This window comes from Pteropus medius, unplaced genomic scaffold (assembly GCF_902729225.1).
Source record: "Pteropus medius unplaced genomic scaffold, Ma_sr-lr_union100, whole genome shotgun sequence".
NCBI classification, from domain to species: Eukaryota; Metazoa; Chordata; class Mammalia; order Chiroptera; family Pteropodidae; genus Pteropus; species Pteropus medius.
This window is the reverse complement of record NW_024354503.1, coordinates 8,264,969-8,283,680: the sequence shown is the minus strand read 5'-3', so window position 1 is coordinate 8,283,680 and position 18,712 is coordinate 8,264,969. Positions and strand designations below refer to the sequence as shown.

General features: G+C 35.0%; 1 pseudogene; it reads left to right on the top strand.

The window, feature by feature from the left end:
* Positions 1-5,198: 5,198 nt before the first annotated feature.
* LOC120596268 (ferritin light chain-like) lies at positions 5,199-14,638 on the top strand (annotated as a pseudogene).
* Positions 14,639-18,712: the final 4,074 nt, after the last annotated feature.

Here is an 18,712-nt window from a genome sequence, read left to right as displayed (position 1 = left end):
GTTTCTAGAAAAGATTTTAAACGGCTTAAAAAAACTAAAGCAAGAAAGATAGGGTAGATAACAGAGTAAATTAATATAAATAGAGAGCAAAATGAGAGTGAAGAAGCTAAACTGGATCTAGGAATTAAATGAGCATGCATACAATAATTTCCTTATGCTGAGCAGTACTTAATAGTATTTAATAGAGGACTACAAATTTGGCCTAAACTTTCTAGCAGTCAGCAAAAGGAAGTCTGAGGATAAGGACTTGATTGACCACCTCTACAATGTAAGGAAAAGTCAGTGGATTAAAATAAGTACAATGTTCTTTGTTACTGAGACCTGAGAGATATTTCTCCTGGGTCCTTTCAAAGATAGCACTATATTGTAATTTTTTAAAAAGTTAAATTACATTTTATATGAAAATTGTTAAAGAAATAAAGTTTTCTAGGGGAAATTTGCTTTTTTAGCAATTTGTTTTTTATGTTCCTCAGTTTAAGCCAATGACATAATACTGAAAAAGCAAGGTTAGCAAATAAAATTTAAAATTTACCTCAGATAGTATTAAAGAAAAAAATATTTTAACACTTAAAATGATAAGAAAGACTTTGTTCAAGACTATTGCAACCGAGTATTACAATAGGGAGAGAGATCAAGCTCAAGTCCAAATACAAGGACATGTGAGGCTTTAGAGGCATGGTACAGGGTGATGGGGGTCTGTGGATTAAAAATTGCTAAGACGAGACATCAAGGGTAGGAAGATCCTTGCTAAACTGGCTTTACAGAATTCTTGCTAAAGGCAAGTCAAGGACTTACACAACAGAGGTAGTGGACAAGGAACTTGATCAGATATCCAGGATAGAGGGGTTCTTGAAAAACTGACTTAGAATTCTCACTACGACTGGGCAGTGTAGGTCCTGCAAAGACAGGTTGGACACAGAAGTTCACATTTGAGTCTTAGTTAAAAAGAGGGCTCAGAGAAGATTAGAATTTGATCAAGGAGAGAGTTTTAGTTAACATTCACCATGAACTAATGTCGAAGACTACTAATATCTGTTCAAAAAAGTTCAATGAATTCTTATACTTTTGATTAGTACATTAGTATCTCAAAAAATAGTCTGCAACGAAGCAAATATCCCTAATATCTTATGCTGAGAATTAGAAGAACAAAGGTAGTTATTTTCCACTCATATTTCTAAATAAAGGATCTTCCATTAGAACAATAGTTCTCAAACTTTCTGTCTCAGGACACCTTCACATTTTTAAGTATTACTGAGGCCACCAAAGAACTTTTGATTCTGTGAGTTATATCTTCTGTATAAGGAACCAAGAAATTTAAAAAATTATGTAGTTATATATTTATTAAAATAATAAATTTTAACATGTTAACATACATAACAGTTTTATAAAATAACTACATTTCTCAAACCAAAAAATTAGCGGAATGAGATGCATCATTTTACCTTTTTTTTGGGCAAACCTTTAATGTCTTAACTTAATAGAAGACAGCTGGGTCTTTAGATTTTTCTCCTCATTCACTCAGGTGCATTTATTGTTTTAGTTGAAGTACCTGAAGAGGATGCAGCCTCACACAGATATGCGGTTGGAAGGGAGGACCTTGCAGACCTTTAAAAGGAGGCCCCAGGATTCTTCTGATCACATTTTGAGAATTACTCTTTAAAGAAACCCCCTAGTCACTGTATCGCCACTTATTCCCTCCAGGGAGGAGCCATGGATTTCCTGATAGATAACTTAAAAAAAGAAGTGGAATCCTTTCCATGTCATTTATTTTATAGGGCAGGACCCCTCCCCACTCCCCCTCCTCCGGCCAGGGATGTTTTAGAATTGTATGGTGCAACCTCTAAGTCTGCTGAATTCTAGGGTACCACTGTCCATTTTGTGCAGAGCTAAAAACACATATTTCTGATAAGCATTTATCAGGGGAAAAAAAAGGTTAAATTATTTATCTCCATCTGTCTGACTGCTGTGCTGATCTCTCAACCAGTTTTGAACACAAGAATAGAAGCCATGAGTATTATTTACTGACTCCCTTAAATGCCAGCAAATGGAAGAACATATGCTAGGCTGTCCAAAGCCATATTGCCTTGAAAATACAATGTTAGCTATAACAAGGGAGTAAATTGAAAAAGTCTCACACTTGAGCTGTTAAGTAACATTTTAATTTTAAGTAATATGTGTAATTATGTATATCTATAATCTAGAAAGTGTTACCGTTGTTGGTGATCTAAGCCCGTTGTTGTCCCAATGGTACTGGGATAAAGAATTACAGATCAGCGAAGCTGAGAAAAAGTAAGGTTTATTGAAGTACATTTCAAAAGAGAAATGGGCTACACCAAAGAGGGCCGTAGCCTCGTAGAGGTGGGGAGGTCTGTCATATATCTGGGCCTTGGTGGGACATTACAAGGGTGGTACTAGCTGATCGATGTGTGAGGTTATGTTGATAGATAGTTGGCTGTTATTTAGCCTATTGTCAACTGTGCATTCTTTATCCAGAATTCAGTCTGTTATAAGTAGATTTATGAATTTGGGGGCATATGTATGACATTATAATAATAGTATAATGAGGCTTCGGTGAAAAGAAGGCCAGAGTAGTCCTTACTGGGCAAATGTTTGTGGTTGGTCTAAACTGGTTGCTATGCTATGGTCATTTATTTCCTCGTACTCCAGGATGTAGGATTGTTATTTGAAAAATGAGTTTTCTCTGGGAGGTCCTAGCGGCAGCCTTTTGGGTTGGACAGTTAGTGTTGTCATTTCTATGCTTACAGAGCTGGGCCTTCACTCTTGTGGCTCAGGCTACCTAACTACACAACAAAAGTACATAAAATTTTAAAGAAACTAAAGAGAAGACCCAAGCAAACAACTTTGAATAGTTTGGATTTATAAACTAATGAAATAGTAAAAAAGAATACCTGTTCCTTAAATATGTAACTTTCTCTTCACAGATTATATGCCTAGGTAGAGTAGGAGCTCAGAATGAGAATCATAAAGTAGCAAACTCACTGATCTGGGTTTGACTTGTAATATTCTTGTTAAACACCAAACATCATTCTAGTGGAATACTTAATACAGATAAACAAAATGAAGATGAAGCATTCAAGATACTGTTAAAAGGACCTCAGCAAAAATGTTTCATATTTTCAGGCTTCATGGAAAATGAGGTGCTAATAAAAAATGCATATGCACAATTATTGTGTTTTTGCGCACCAAAGAAACAATCAAGCACCTCTCTCTGTCATAAGATTACATTTTATTGACATGACTCAAAATTAATAATAAAGTGACACTGAATTATAGTCTCCCACTCAAACTTATTCTAAGTGCTAATTAAATTACATTAAAAGTCAGCCCTCTTTCTCACTCGAGAATATGTTATAACTTGATGCTTCTCGACTCATGTAAGTATGATTTCTTACGCACAAAGTGTTGAAGCAAAATTAGACTACAGGATTCTTTAGAAAAAAATTGTGTCAGAAAAGTAAATATGGAGCTTTTAAAATTCAAATTAGTGTTTTGAATATTTAAATTTTTTTGCTTGAATGAATAAATGAATGTTCCTTTAATATATGTTTTCATGTTAGGTACATCATCTCTATTTACAGCTCTTTCCTAAGGACTTAATGTACTTCCTAAATTGTGATGAATAGTCCTAATCCCATTATCTCCACTATTAACCATAATTATTTGACCAGATGTCCTTGCTTTTAGATTAAGTTCATTGTTAAAGTGAGGTGAGTATGCCACCCAATTCAGGTATAAAACTTGAAGGGATGTTAATAAACTCAGTAATCAATATAAATGATATTTTAATGCACTATTTAAAATGCATAATAAACAAAACAGTGAAATTTTAAATAAAAATAGACTGCTTTATGATTTCACGTTATTGCGCAACACAAACGATAGTATTCCTGCCATCTGGCAGTTCCTAGGTTCCTGTGCAGTGTAAGTTCACAAGGATTCACAATGGTGTGCAAACAGACTGAGTAGTCAGGAGCTTTATACGTAGTCATCATATTTTATTGTAAAACTTGTATTAACTTTTAACACTTGGTTCAAAATATGGAAGGATATGTTGACAAGTGTATTAGGGATGTACATTTTTGCTTTTGTCTCAGACCAGCATGGCTCTGTTGGTCACTGATGAACTTCACAACTGAATGAATTCTTTTCTTACATCATCTATATCCCTTGAGAGAGAAATTTCTCTCTCTCTCTTTCTCTCTCTCTCTCTCTCTCTCTCTCACTCTATTTCTCTCTCTATATCTATCATCTCTATCTCTATCTCTCTCTATCTTTATCTCTATATCTCTATCTCTATCTATCTCTATCTCTATCACTATCATCTCTATCTCTCTCGTTTCTTTTTTTCACAATTCAACTTCTTAGTTATTTTTACTTTCTCCTTTTCCTCATCTCGAACTTACTCCTCAACCCACTCTTTATTTTCATACCCTTTATTCCAGGGATAAACTACCCACTAATGCTCTTAAATGACATTAATCTTGCTAAATCCAAGGGGCATTTTTCGGACATCATTTTACTTCACTGCTTAATATTGATCAATGCTGTGGCTGCTCTGTCCTTCTAGAAACAATCTTTCTGGCAGCAATCATGACACTATACCCTCTACCTTTCTGGCTACTTCTTATGTGCCTTGTAGATTCCTCCTCTTCTACTTACCATTAAATGTTGGCATTCTAATGTCATAGTCTTTTGATTTTTCCATTCTATATTCACTATCTAACAATCTTATCCATATCTATAAATTCACAGATACCTGCATACTCATGACACTTACATATATAGCTCTAACTCAGACTGAGACTCAGTTACTTCCTCTGTGCATCCACTTCGATCTCTGAGAATCATTTCACCATCAATTTGTTCAAAACCAAACTTGACTTTCTGTCTCTTTTGGCCCTTTTTCATCCAGTAACTCAAATTAGAAATCAATGAGTCATCTTTCACACATTTCTCCCTGTCCATGCTATCCAGAACTGAGTCTTTCAAATCCATCCACATTGTGCACCTCTGCTGCTACATCTCTAGTCTATCCCTTCTGAATCATCAAGCCACTTCTAGAATATTATAACAATTCCAGCTAATCTCTTTGGACAATTCTTGTCTCCCTATATACATTGTCTACACTGAAGCCAGTGTTCTTTAAAGAAAAATATTATCTTTCTTTGTTTTGAAAGATGGTATGTGTAAGATGGACTAGAATGAGAAGATATTAGAGGCCAAGAAGACTGGTTAAGGGGAGTCTGCAGATCAAGCAAGATACAAAGGGCTAGAAAGACCAATAAGTTATAGTTTCAAATTGTTTTTAAGAAATAGAAGTGATAGCACATTGTGACTGACTGGAAGACATTAAAAAAGAGGGTATAAAGAAATTTTGGCTTGTAGAATTGAAGTATTTTGCATAAGATCATACGGTTTAGAAACTGTAGAGTCATGATTTGACTTAAGGTACGTCAAATTCCGCAGCCTCATGTTTTCAGCACTTCTTGCATTTTAGCACAAAATTAAGTGAAAGTTTAGCTCTCTTAAAGTCACTACTTTGATTCTACATCCTCCCTCTGTTTGGGCTATCCATCAGTTTATTTTCTAGGTTAAAATGTTTCTTCCTCTCAATAACTGTTGAACCTTCTCTTACTTCTCTAATCCAATTGCCAATATCTTAATTCAGTTGCTCATTATTGTCATGTGCATTTGGTTTCTCACCTCCAATTTATTTTCCACATAGTTGTCAAATATATTTATTATTAACTCCACAATTTGAGATTCTTTAATATTTACAAACAGCCATTGGTATTTTAAAATTTCATAATAAGATGGATAAAACCTTCTAAAACGTGATCTCATTTACCTATCTTATTCTTCGCTCTCAAATATTTCCTTTTCCCCAATGCTTTCTTTCTTAGGTTCATACTTTTGCAATGAATCTTTTGTTCTCCTTGCTGAAAATACTTTTCCCACCTGACCTTCTCATGGTGAATTTCCATTTGCCGTTTAAATCTCAATTCTTATTCTACTTTCTTCTTTAGGAAGTCTTTCTAACAAGTCTCTCACTGAGCTAGCTACTTCTTCCAAATGCCTCTGTAGCACTCTATGGAATACATTTTCAATAATATATTGTCATTTTTCATTTGTCTGTCTTCTCTATTAATTTGAGCACCTTGAGATCAGAAACTAATGTTACATAATGTAGCCTGGTGATAAAGAGAATGGGTTCTGGATTCAGATAACCTGCATTCAAATTTTTGTTCAGCCATTTTCGTTCAGCCATTTATTTAACTGTGCATTGGTTTTATCATCTGAAAAAGTGAGTAATAGTAATATGCACTAAAAATATATTTTGTGAAGATTAAATTAGATTAAGTACATAAAATTAGTGCAATGTTCAGTATGTACTTAGTGTTCAATAAAGATTTGTGGAATAAATGAACTTATACTTTTTTTGATTCTTTGTATAAGCAAGTTATATTGTAATTTTATAAAAACTATAAAGAACTCACAAAAAATTATTTTAAATAAATGCAGGAGTGCATGATTTAATTATTTTTATGATATATTTTTGATGGTCTCCATGTCATATATTTGGTTGATATTCAATCTCAAATTAGAATTCTCTTAGATGAAAAGCTGATCCATTGTCAGATGCTATTTCTAAGAATATGTTAGAGAAGAATGTTAACTGTCTCCACCATGATACACAGAATTCTAAATATGACTATTCATTATAATCTTAAATTTGTTTTTTTCTCTTGTTTTTATTACCAATCCCTTCAGTTCTTTGAATTATTTTGTTTATCTAGGATGCCAAGAGGTTTTTTTTTTTTTTTTTTTTTTTAACAAATTTTTCTTGTCTCATTGCCTTGCTTGTTCTTATTTCTACCTAAGTGGTATGGTTCTCTTAAAAACCACTGGAAATTCACCTATCCTTCAAAAAAAATTATGGTTACAAGGTGTGCTATAAAGGATAATTTCAGCAGGTCTGAAATTAGTTGGCACTGGTTTGTCAAAGTCAGATAAACCAATCTGATTTCTGATAAAAAGGGGATTGTATTAATTACTAGTGTTGCTTTGTACCATGGATCTGAAGCAAGTTATACTCCAGCTCCACTGGCCTTCTTACCTGTCTCTTAAACTCACCAAGTTCAAACTCACCTCATACCTTAGCATTTCTGAGGTCTTTCTGGAAGTCTACTGAATTAGTTACACACACATCCCCCACCACTGTTTATACTATTGCCTTTTTCTTTTCTTATAGCACTTACTATATCTGAAGTTATATTATTTGTGTGTGTACTTATTTTCTATATTCCACACTAGAAATATAAACTCCCCATTTCCAAATATTAAAACATGCATAAACTCCCCCTTCTCTGCTTTAGTTACTCAGTCCTAGGTGTCTGTATGGGGGCAAGCGGTGACAGACCAAAGTAGCTCTATTGTGGCTGAGCTCTGTGTAGGTGGGAGGTTTGGACCAGTGGGAAAGGAAGTAAAGCTCAGTAAGATTCTCTCCTAAATATTCCAGCAGTATAATCACAGTAAAAATAGAATAAAATAAAGAAAGCTAAGAATTGAGAGGAAAGAAAGAAAGGCGTGAAAGCAAGAAAAAAGATATTTCAGAAGGAAAGATCCTCCCATCTGACTTATGGCTCCTATTCCTATAATTTTGCGGCACCATATGTTGATCCACTTTGCCAGGAGTCAAGAACGTGTTTATATCCTACACTTTAGTAGATCTGAGACTTTCCTCACCTAGCAAGACACAATGGGCTGCTTAGCCTAGGGAAATCCCTTCTTCCCCCACAGCCAACACTAGTAGGGACAAGTGGGAGCCACAGTGCCACAAGATAAACCAAGGAAACAAAAATAAAACTGTTAAATTTTTGTCATTGGAACCACAGCCCACAAAAGTAGACTAGGACCTGCATGCTAAAGTGAAAGAGAGTGACTGCCTATGACAATAAAAGATCTAAATAGGACTCAGAGTCTCCTATCATAACAAAGTGCTCAGTATGCAATTGAAAATCATCTATCATATCAACAAGGAAAATTACAACTTGAATTAGAAAAGAAAATCAGCTGATGCAAATACAGAGATGAACCAGGTATTGGTATTATTTGACAAGAATTTTAAAGCAACCATCATAAACTATGCTCCAAGAATTAACTATAATATTTTCTTGAAACAATGAAAAAATAGAAATCTAAACAAAGAAAAAGTTAAGAGAGAGGAATGTAGAACAATGAAACAATAGATAGCCCAGAAATAGACCAACACGAGTATGCACAATTGTTTTTTTGCAAAAGTATAAAATCAATTCAATGAAGAAAGGATAGCCTTTTCAACAAATGGTGCTGGAACAACTGAAACACCCATAAGCAAAAGCCAAACAAAATAAAAAACACAAAACAACAACAAATCCTTGACTTAAACATCACTCCTTATACAAAATTAATTTGAAGTTGATCATATACTTAAATGTAAGACATAAACTGTAAAGATTTTTGGAAGAGTAAGAGAAGAGAAAATAACCTTGTGGAGCTAGAGTTGGACAAAGAGTTCTTAAAATTGACACTAAATGTACAATCCATAAAAGAAAAATTGAGAAATTAAACCTTATCAAAATTAAAACTTTTATTTTCTATAAAGCCAGGTGAAGATAATAAAAAGATAAGCTACGAGTCAGGAGAAGATATTTTAAAAATTCATATCGGATAAAGGACTAGCATCTGGAACATAAATAAGAATTCTCAAAATTCAACATTAAAAAAAATCTACTTAGAAAATTAGAAAATGAGCAAATGAAATGAACAAACATATCACTAAAAAAGATGTACAATTGACAAGTGCTATAGACTGAATACATGTGTCCATTCCAAAATTTATATATTGAAACTTATTCCCCCAATGTGATGATATTTGGAGCTAGGGCCTTTGGGAAATTATTAGGTCATGTGGGTGGAGCTCTATGAATAGGATTAGTTCTCTGATAAAGAGAGACCCCAGATTGCTTCCTGCCCCTTCCACCACATGAGGACATATTGAGAAAAAGACATCTGTTTATGAACAGGAAGTAGGCCCTCATCAGACACTGAACCATCTAGTGCCTTGATCTTGGAGTTCCTAGCTTCCAGACTGTGAAAAATGAATGTTTGTTGTTTAAGTGACCCAGTATACCATAGTTTTGTTATAGCAGCCTGAATAGACTAAGATAACAAATAAATATATGAAAAGATATTTTTCTACATTTGCTAAATTTAATTTGCATTCAGGAAAATACAAATTAAAACCACAATGTGATATCATTAGACATATGTCAGACTGGCTAAAATTTTAAAAAATAACAATAATAAATGCTTGTAAAGATACAAAAAACCAGATCGCTTATACATTGTTGATGGAAATGTAAAATGATAGGTTCATTCTGAAAAACAATTTGGAAGTTTCATAAAAAAGCTAAATATGCAATTACATATGACAAGGTCATAATACAATTGAGTACTTGTTCCAGATAAATAAAAACTTACATTTGTAAAAAATCTCTTATGCATATATATATTCATAGAAGCTTTATTCATAATAGTAAAATTGAGAACAGGTCAGATGTTTTTCAATGAGCAAATGGTTAAACATATTGTGGTACATCTATACCACTGAGCAATAAAATAGATAAATACAACAACTTGAATGAATCTCCAGGGAATTATGCTGAACAAAAAAATCCAATCATAAAGGTTTCATATTGTATGATTTCCTTTACATAACATTTTTGAAATAACAAAACTTTAGAAATGAAGAGATTGCTGGTAACCAAGGGGAAGGATGGTTATAAAAGAATAATATGAGGGATTCTTACAATAGAGTTATTCTTATCTTGTTTCTGGTGGTGTATACATGAACCTACATCTCATAAAACTGTGTTGAATTAAATATACAGAGAGACACTAATGAGTTTAAAAAAGAAAATTTGAAAAATCTAAACAGATTTGTGGATAATATCAATGTCAATACAATAGCCCCCGCTTATCCACAGGGATTATGTTCCAAGACCTCTAGTGGATGTCTGAAACCACAGGAAGTACTGAACTCTATATATATTATGTTTTTTCCTATACATGTAGACCTATAATAAGATTTAATTTACAAATTAGTATAATAAGAGATTAACAACAGGAATAATAAAATAAAACAATTATGACAATATACTGTAACAAAAGCTATGTGAATGTAGTCTCTCCCTCTCAAAGTATCTTATTGTACTGTATTCTTGCTTCTTGTGATGATCTAAGCTGATAAAATGCCAAACCTATTCCTAAATCTGTATAACTGTCTCTAACTTTCAGTAAATGGTCCGGTGTCTCTCGTTTCAGAGCACTCTTGCTGAAGTCTTTGTATAGGCTCAATGTTTTCTGGCACAACAACACATCGCTGTCAATCACATGTTTTCTGTCATGTCTTCTACCCACAAATTTAATACTCTTTCTATATTAACTAAGCACTTATCATGCACTATGGCAGTAACTTTGAAGTTTGAGATGCAACAGAAAACTAACACAAATTTCTTTTTCTTTCACAATTTCACAGATAGCAGATTTATTCTTACCATAGATCTTAGCAACCTTAGCATACATTTTTTTTCTTTCCTTATTGAGAACTTTCACATTTTTAGTTAAAACACTCTATAGTTTCTCTTTGGAATATCCAAATTTCCAGCATCACTACTTTTGCACTTTGGGGCTGTTGCTAAGTAAAAGAAAGGTCTGTTGAACACAAGCATTGTGATACAACCATATTAGATCTGATAACCGAGAGATGATGTCTACAATGTGACTAACAGAGGAAGTGTCTACAGGGTGGAGATGCTGGACAAAGGGATGTTTCATGTCTGGGTTGGAAGGGAGCTGGTGGCTTGAAATTTCATCACACTATTCAGAATGCCATGCAATTTAAATTTAAAACTTACAAATGGTTTATTGCTGGAATTTTTTATTTAACGTTTTCAGACTGCTGTTGACCTCCTATAACTGAAACTGCAGAAAGTAAAACTGGATAAAAAGGAATTATCGTATCTTGGTTGCGATATTGTACTAGTTTTGCAAGATGTTATCACTGGGAGAAAGAGTAAAACGTACTGGATGTCTCTGTATTATTTCTTCCAACTGCTTATGACTTTACATTTATCTCAATGAAAATTTCAAATAAAAAAAAAGAAAAATGAAATGTTTCCTCTGAAGGAATCCCCTTCTCACTTTAATGTGGAAGATGGGCCATAAATGTAAATGTCGATGATGAGGACAACTGAAGAGCAAGAGTACTGTTTCCCGTTTGTGTCATCTGACTTTCAGTAACCTTCAATCCAGAAACCTGTGACTGACTAGGTTGTCCTCTGGTCTTTCATCTCCCTAATTGATTCCTTTTCTCAAGCTCTTGAGTGAGATCTTTTTTGTCTTTCTCTAAATTCAGGTGGTCCCTAAGGCTTCATCCTCAGTTTCTTCTCATCTACATTTTCTTGCTAAAATGTCTCCCATGACTTTAAATGTCACTGATTCCCTGATAAACATCTCCAGGCCTGCACATTCCCTGGAACTCCAGATCTAGCTGCCTTCTTGACATGATCATTTGCATATTTAATCTTCTTCATCCCATGATGGTCAAACTTCTCCATCAAATATGCTTCTCCCCAAATGTTCTTGTTTCAGGGAACTGCATCATTAATTTCAGTCTAAAAATATCAGTTTTGAATTACATTTCTCTCTTTTTTCCCTCTTTTATATTTATGTCATTTGCATTTAAGCAGAAAATCTTATTTGCTCCACCATCAAAATATATTCTACACATGACCAATTTTCCTACCACCCTAGTCTAAACCATTTTTATTCCTGAATAGTCTAACCATAAAATAATCTTCTAACTGGTTTCTTTTCTTCTACTCTTGCTCTTCTAAAGCTTTTTCCCCTCATGGCAGTCAGAGTGATCCTTGTCTCTAAAATGTAAGGCAGATCAAGGCACTCCACCTATTTGAAACCCACTAATGGTAACCATCACACATGGAATAAAATTAGATTTTAAGCTGTGGCTTGCACAATTCTGCTTACATGATTACCAACCTTCAATGCATATATTATCATTCATGGAGCTGATGCCCAGGTAAGTGCTCATCAAGAGAGGCCTGGATAAAGAAGTGGTACAAATATACAATGGAATATTACTTGGCCACAGAAGAAGAATGAAATCTTACCATCCTTATTACGCTAAGTGAAATAAGCCAGACAGAGAAAGACAAATGCCATGTGACCTGACTTATATATGAAATCTAAAGAATAAAATAAATGAACAAACAAAACAGAAACATATCCATAGATAGGATAAACTGATGGTTGCCAAATAGGAGAGGATCGAGGGGCTGGGTGCAAATGGTGAAGGGATTAAGAAATACAAACCGATAGTTACAAAATAATCATGGAGGTGTAAAGTACAGCTAGGGAATACAGTCAATTATATTGTAATAACTATACAGTGCGAGGAGAGTACTACATTAATCGGGGGGAATGATTTCATAAATGGCATAAAAGTCAAACTAGTATGCTGTTCATCTGAAACTAATATAAAACAATATTGAATGTTAACTGTAATTGAAAAAAATATATAGCCAGGATATGACCCTAATTTTTCTTAAAACCCTAAAATTTTCCATTATAATCAAGGTCATACAAACATTTCTTATTATGTTTGTCTTTACGATTTGTGTTTTCTCTTTTAATCTTATGATTTCATTTTTTTAAATAAGTTGATTGATTCAATGATATTACTTAGAAGAGTCAAATTTATATAGTTTAGGAATATGGGTTGTAGATTTAGTCTGATTCCTATCTGTCATTTACTTCCTGTCTGACCTTGATGAAGTAACAATATCTCTGAGTCTCAATTCCATCATCAATAAAACAATAATTACCACATGAGGTTTCTGTAAGGATCAAATGTCATTACATCTAGCACATAGTAACCCTTCAATAAATGTCAACTATAATTGTTATTATTTGCGGTTAACTCATAATTTGATGTGTCAGAATAAAAGATTATCCTGCATGAACCTTAGTTTTAAGCTTTTCTCTCAGTCAATAGCATTAAAAGAGAGAGATAAGACTAAAATTTAAAACAAACTTGTTTTGTACCACAAATAAAAATTAAACAAGCATTTTAATGTTTTCTAATTTATTTTCTTTTTGTAAAAGGTTAAATTACAAAATCATTTGTTCTCATAGATTTTGCTGTTACATGCATCATGACATTGATCTTTCTGGCACTTTCATCATTATTATTTCCTTTTTAACTTATAAATCTCTTATTACCTCATAAAAAATTTTTTATTTCAAAACAATGACTTTTTTCAACAAATGTTACTTCATCATTACTGAGCCAGTTTTCAAAATGTAAAAGAAACCCCATGATTAATCTTACTGCTTATGGAAAATTATTACTTTTGATGAGATTTAATGGTTAAACAAGTATCAGATTCTAACCTTCTATATATCAGAAAAGGAAACATTTTATGCCTCCTCCTCCGACCCCACAACCAGTCTCGATTTTCTTTTTTTTTTTAATACATGTTTTTTTATTTTTCAATTACAGTTGACATACAATATTGCATTAGTTTTAGGTGTACGACACAGTGATTATACATTTATATAACTTACAAAGTGATCACCTTGATAAATCTAGTACCCATCTGACACAATACATAGTTATTGCAATACTATTGCCTATATTCCCCATGCTATACTCTACATACCCAAGACTATTTTGTAACTACCAATTTGTATTTATTAATCCCCTCCCCTCTTCATGCATCCCCTCACTCCTCTCATCTGGCAACCATCAAAATGTTCTCTGTACAGGCAGTGCCCTCGTGGTTCCCCAGATCTGTCTCTTGCTTCAATAGTGTTTGGACAAAACAGATCCACAGATGCCCCTTTTTCCAGTCTTCGACCACTCTCTAATCTCTTTCCCAGTTGCAACCTTCAGAACCTTCTCAGCTGTCCTTGGCCTTGACCAGCCAACACTGTTTTTGAGCTTAACTCCTTATTGCTGAACAACCAAGAGCTCTCAAATCTGTCAGAATTATTCCATCGAGGTGGAGGCCTCTGTCAACCTCCTGGTCAACCTACATCTGTTGGCCTCTTGCACCTACCTCTCTCTGGGCTTCTATTTGGACCATGATGATGTGGCTCTGGAAGGCATGGGCCACTTTTTCTGCAAGTTGGCTGAGGAAAAATGCGAGGTCACCGAGAGTCTTTTCAAGATGCAAAACCAGTGTGACGGCTGCCTCCTCTTTTAGAACTGCAGAAACCTTCCCAAGATAAGTGAGGTAAAACTCAAGATGTCATGGAAACTTTCATGATCATGGAGAAGAACTTGAACCAGGACATTTTGGATCTGCATGCTATGGGTTCTGCCTGTGCAGACCCCCGTCTCTGTGACTTTCTGGAGAGTCACTTCCTAACTGAGGAGATGAAACTCATCAAGAAGATAGGTGACCATCTGACTAACCTCTGCAGGCAGACTGGTCCCCAAGCTGGGCTGGGTGAGTATCTCTTCAAAAGGCTCACCCTCAAGCATGACTAGGAGCCTTTAGAGCCCAGAGGTTTTTGAGGGACCCCTCTGCATCCCCCTGGTGTTGGCCTTGTACCTGAGCCTCTCCCGGCAACCACTAGGCAGCCTTCTAACCACCATGGAGCCCTCTCCCATGGCTTGCACCAAAATAAAACAAAAGAGATTTTTGCAGAAGAAAAAAAAATTTCTCTGCATCTGTGAATCTATTTCTGTTTTGTTTGTCTATTTATCCGGTTCTCTAGATTCCACATATACGTGAAATAATACGATGTTTATCTATGGCTGATTTATTCCACTCAGCACAATACCCTCTAGGTCCATCTATGTCATTGCAAATGGCAACATTTCATTCTTTTTTATGGCTGAGTAGTATTCCACTGTACATACATACTACCTCTTTATCCATTTATCCATTGATAGACACCCAGGTTGCCTCTATGTTTTGGCTATTGTAAATGATGCTGCAATGAACATATAAATGCACGTCTCTTTGAAGTAAGTGAAACCAAAAAAATAAACAAATAGGAGTTTATTTTTGAGTTTTTTTGGATAATACCCGGATGTGGAATTACTGGGTCCTTTTTTTTTGTTGTTATAGCCTTTGTTTTAAAGTCTATTCTAAGTATTGCTACCCCAGATTTTGTTGTTGTTGTTATCATTTTCATGAAATACCTTTTTCCATTCCTTCGCTTTTAGTTTGTGTGTCTTTTGATCTGAAGTGAGTTGCCTTTAGGCAGCATATATAAGGGTTTTGTTTTCTTATCCATTCAGCCTCCCAAAATCTTTGATTGGAATGCTTAATTCATTTACATTTGAAGTAATTGTTGGTAGATATGTAGTTATTGCCATTTTATTATTCATTTTTTATCTTTTTCTTTTCTTTTTCTTAAAATCTTTCTAACATTTCTTGTAATACTGGTTTGTTGGTGATAAACTCTTTTAGCTTTTTGTTGTCTGTGAAGCTCTTTATCTGTCCTTTGATTCTAAATAATAGCTTTGCTGGGTAGAATTATCTTGGTTGTAGGTCCTTGCTTTTCATCATTTTGAATATTTCATGTCAATCCCTTCTTGCCTGCAACATTTCTGTTGAGACATCAACTGACAGTCTTATGCGTTTAGGCCTGTTTAGGTTCATCTTGTTTGAGACTCTCTGAGCTGGGCTTGTATATCTCTTTCCTTCATCAGGTTAGGAAAGTTTTCCATCATTATTTTTTCAAATAGGTTTTCATTTTTTTGCTCTCTCTTCTTCTGGTATTCCAATGATGTGAATATTGGTATGCTTGATGTTGTCCCAGAGGCTCCTTAAAATATCCTCATTTTTTGGGGAGGCGGAATTCTTTTTTTTTTGCTGTTTCAATTGGGTGTTTTCTGCTATCTGATCTTCCAAATTGCTGATCTGCTTCATCTAATTTACTGTTAATTCCTTCTAATGTATTCTTCATTTCAGCTATTGTATTCTTCATTTATGACTGTTTTTTTTTATGCTTTCTATTTCTATTTGTATGTGTTCTATCTCTTTATTGAAGTTCTCACTGAGATCATTGAGCATCCTTAATACTAGTGTTTAAAATTCTGCATCTGGTAGATAACTTGTTTTATTTTGTTTAGTTCTTTTTCTGAAGCTTTATTCTTTTCTTTTATTTGGGACATGTTTCTTCATCTCACCTTTCTTGGCTGCCTGGCTGTGTTTGCTTCTATGTATTAGGTAGAGTTGCTGTGTCTCTCAGTCTTGGTAGAGTGTCCTTATTTAGTAGATGTCCTGTGAAATCCAGTGATTCGGTCTCTCCAGTTATCTGAGCCAGGTGCTCTAGGTGTGTCCCTAGGGTTGTGTGTGCCATCTTGTTGTAGTTGAGGCTTGGTTGTTGTTTGCACATCAGTGGGAGGGATTGATCCTCAGGCTGATTGGTGATGAGGACTGGCCATGACTGCAGTGGAGGAGCTGTTGTGAAGGGGCTGATCCTACAGAGTAGGATTCATTTTAGCAGGGCTCTGGTGCCTGCCAATTCTGCTCTTGGGTATGTTCTTTGTGAAGGTAGTTCGTGGTGCTCGGTATAATCTGAAGCTATCCATGGGCATTTTGGTTCTGAGGCCACTTGGGAGAGGCGTTGTTGCAGGCCAAGTTTAGGAGTTGCCTATGCCCTACTTAGAGCCACTTGGTGTGAGCTACAAAGTGATCTGCAGATGGTTTCCACTTGTTCTGGTCTTGAAGGTGCTTGGGAGAGGCTAAGCTATGAACTGAAGCTGGCTGCTCCTAGTTCTGGACTTGGGACATATTAGCAAAAGGTATAGGGCATGTTGAGGCCAGATGCTGCTTGTTTAGAGTTTGCAAAACTTTGAGAGATTTTAGGTAAGTTCACAGAATGAACCAAAGTAGAATGCTTGTATAGAAAAGCCACTGGAAGTGGCTTGGTTGGGCCTGCAAGTTGGATGGGGTCTCAGGGAATTACTGGGGCAAGGGAACCAGTGTCAGCCAGTTTGAAGGAGTCTCAGATATGGTGGCCATCTGTGTCTGCTCGCTGGGTTAGGGGAGGGCTCAACAAAGGAACAATGGATTCTACTAGCACTTCTGTCTGGGAGAAATCTGCCTCTCCGGCCCTTGTTCTGAAACCAGACAATTCAGTTCCTTGCCATATGCCTCTGGTGCCTTTTGTGCTGCTGCCCCAGCACTGGAGCTCAAAGCAAGTGAGTTTGTCAGCAAGTAAGTCCATGCGCCAGCCCTTTAAGAGCATTGCCTGTAATGCCAGCAGCTCTCCATCTCACTCAGCCACAATCCTCACTGGTTTTCATAGCCAGAAGTTATAGGGATTTCTCTTCCCATTACTGGATCCCTAAGCTAGGGAGCCTGGTGTCCGGCTGAGACCCATTGCTCCTTAGGGGTACCTCCGTAGCTGAGATATCGCTCCTGATTTTTAACCACTACATGTGGGTGTGGGACTAGCTTGTTCTGTATCTCTGGCCCTCTTATCAGTCTCAATGTGGCTTCTTTTGTATGTCCTTAGTTATAAGACTATTCAGTTAGACTTCAGGTGATTCTCAGTGATGGCTGTTCTGTAGTTTAGTTTTAATTCTGATGTGGTCATGAGAGGAGGCAAGCACAGTGTTTACCTACTCTCCTATCTTCACTGGAACTCTTGAAAAATTTTCTTGATTCTGCAGAATAAAAAAGCACATAGCTTTTTTAGTGGTTAAAATCATCTCTAAGATCAGAAAAACCTAACTGTTTGTGCCTTGAGGTGTTTTCATAGTTATTCATTAGGGTGTCTCTGGTAAACAGTAAAGATTCTGTCTCAGCATTATCATTGGAGTTTACGGAGTTTATGAAGAGACTTATGTGCTATCTCAGCTAGGTCATCAAAACTCTGAAAAAGTTACACAAAGTATTAGTAAATATATAAATATTTTAACTAGCATCTGGTTTATATACTTGTCATCCTCTTTCAGTGCTTCATTTTTTTCTATAATTATTTATCTAACTTTACTAATTTATTTTTATTTTATATCCCCTCATTAAGAATATAAGTGAAAGGATAGGCATTTTTTTATGTTTTATATACTGTGTTATCCTCAAGATTTAGAACAGTGATTAGTATATAGTAAGCACTTAATATGTTTTTGTGTATTGAATGAATGAATTGACATCATCTTCTTATAAATATTGTAAACATAAATAATATTTTTAAAGTTTAATAACTAAACAAATAATTTACTTAGTTACTACTTCTTTTCTCCTGCTAATTGGCCATCTACAACACTGCCAATAAAACTTTGGATATTCAAAATGCAAATATATATCTATATATAGATTATATATCTAGATCCACATATAACTATGGATATATAACTGTATGGATCTAGAAATAAATCTCAAACTACATAACCTACTGAAGTACTTATGAATTGCAAAATGAGCAATAATCAACAAAATATAAGACCATATATAAAAATGCTTATATGTTTTAAATTTTGCAGAGGTATGAACTTGATTTCTTAATACAAATATCCATCATCCAAATTTTGTTGTTAGTCCATGTCTTTTTTTTTCTTTCTTTCTTTCGTTCGTTCGTTCGTTCGTTCTTTCGTTCGTCG